We start from the raw sequence: 2500 nt of genomic DNA, 5'->3' as shown, positions 1-2500 counted from the left end.
TTCATTTCTTGAAAAAATCGTCCTGTTTGATTAATTTCATTCACTTTTATTCTGCTTACTGTCTATCTATTCGAACGCTTAAGTCGTCAGAATCACAGAAAATAATGAAATTCTATTAGTCAACGGTCTTTTCGGTCTAATCGTTTATACATCTATCTATCTAAGTTCTTCCTTGACTTATACATTTATTGGTTCATCTTTAGACCTATCTTCATCTACTTACCTATCGATCTATCCTCTCCACTATCATCAGTCACCCTCCTCATTATCCTCTGTTACCATCCTCACTATCCTCAGTCACCCTCCTCATTATCCTCTGTCACCCTCTTCATTATCCTCTGTTACCATCTTCACTATCCTCTGTTACCATCGTTCACTATCCTCTGTTACCATCTTCACTATCCTCTGTTACCATCCTCACTTCCCTCTGTTACCATCCTCACTATCCTCTGTTGCCACCCGCACTATCCTCTGTTACCATCGTTCACTATCCTCTGTTACCATCTTCACTATCCTCTGTTACCATCCTCACTATCCTCTGTTGCCACCCGCACTTCACTATCCTCTGTTACCATCTTCACTATCCTCTGTTACCATCCTCACTTCCCTCTGTTACCATCCTCACTTCCCTCTGTTACCATCTTCACTATCCTCTGTTACCATCTTCACTATCCTCTGTTACCATCTTCACTATCCTCTGTTACCATCCTCACTATCCTCTGTTACCATCTTCACTATCCTCTGTTACCATCCTCACTATCCTCTGTTACCATCTTCACTATCCTCTGTTACCATCTTCACTATCCTCTGTTACCATCTTCACTATCCTCTGTTACCATCTTCACTATCCTCTGTTACCATCTTCACTATCCTCTGTTACCATCTTCACTATCCTCTGTTACCATCTTCACTATCCTCTGTTACCATCCTCACTATCCTCTGTTACCATCTTCACTATCCTCTGTTACCATCCTCACTATCCTCTGTTACCATCCTCACTATCCTCTGTTGCCACCCGCACTATCCTCTGTTACCATTTCCACTATCACCCGGTCCCATCTTCACTATCCTCTGTTACCATCTTCACTATCCTCTGTTACCATCCTCACTTCCCTCTGTTACCATCTTCACTATCCTCTGTTACCATCTTCACTATCCTCTGTTACCATCTTCACTATCCTCTGTTACCATCTTCACTATCCTCTGTTACCATCTTCACTATCCTCTGTTACCATCTTCACTATCCTCTGTTACCATCTTCACTATCCTCTGTTACCATCCTCACTATCCTCTGTTACCATCTTCACTATCCTCTGTTACCATCGTTCACTATCCTCTGTTACCATCCTCACTATCCTCTGTTACCATCGTTCACTATCCTCTGTTACCATCTTCACTATCCTCTGTTACCATCGTTCACTATCCTCTGTTACCATCTTCACTATCCTCTGTTACCATCCTCACTATCCTCTGTTACCATCCTCACTATCCTCTGTTACCATCCTCACTATCCTCTGTTACCATCCTCACTATCCTCTGTTACCATCCTCACTATCCTCTGTTACCATCTTCACTATCCTCTGTTACCATCCTCACTATCCTCTGTTACCATCTTCACTATCCTCTGTTACCATCCTCACTATCCTCTGTTACCATCTTCACTATCCTCTGTTACCATCGTTCACTATCCTCTGTTACCATCTTCACTATCCTCTGTTACCATCTTCACTATCCTCTGTTACCATCTTCACTATCCTCTGTTACCATCCTCACTATCCTCTGTTACCATCTTCACTATCCTCTGTTACCATCTTCACTATCCTGTTACCATCCTCACTATCCTCTGTCACCACCCTCACTATCCTCTGTTACCATCCTCACTATCCTCTGTTACCATCTTCACTATCCTCTGTTACCATCCTCACTATCCTCTGTTACCATCCTCACTATCCTCTGTTACCATCCTCACTATCCTCTGTTACCATCCTCACTATCCTCTGTTACCATCCTCACTATCCTCTGTTACCATCCTCACTATCCTCTGTTACCATCCTCACTATCCTCTGTTACCATCCTCACTATCCTCTGTTACCATCCTCACTATCCTCTGTTACCATCCTCACTATCCTCTGTTACCATCTTCACTATCCTCTGTTGACTCCCGAACTATCCTCTGTCAACATCCTCACTATCCTCTGTCACCATCCACACTATCCTCTGTTACCATCTTCACTATCCTCTGTTACCATCCTCACTATCCTCTGTTACCATCTTCACTATCCTCTGTTACCATCCTCACTATCCTCTGTTACCATCCTCACTATCCTCTGTTACCATCGTTCACTATCCTCTGTTACCATCTTCACTATCCTCTGTTACCATCTTCACTATCCTCTGTTACCATCTTCACTATCCTCTGTTACCATCTTCACTATCCTCTGTTACCATCTTCACTATCCTCTGTTACCATCTTCACTATCCTCTGTTACCATCTTCACTA

At 42.9% G+C, this 2500-nt stretch overlaps 1 protein-coding gene across 2 annotated transcripts in view; it reads right to left on the bottom strand.

Moving 5' to 3' along the window:
* Nucleotides 1–2500, bottom strand: part of LOC122260203 (putative G protein-coupled receptor B0563.6) — a 12562-nt gene that overhangs the window by 1774 nt on the left and 8288 nt on the right. The gene's annotated exons all lie outside the window — the stretch shown is intronic.

Source organism: Penaeus japonicus, unplaced genomic scaffold (genome assembly GCF_977035675.1).
Source record: "Penaeus japonicus unplaced genomic scaffold, GWHDUDI00000001_assembly GWHDUDI00000003, whole genome shotgun sequence".
NCBI classification, from domain to species: Eukaryota; Metazoa; Arthropoda; class Malacostraca; order Decapoda; family Penaeidae; genus Penaeus; species Penaeus japonicus.
The sequence above is the reverse complement of the archived record's forward strand: the minus strand, read 5'-3'. Positions and strand labels throughout refer to the sequence as shown.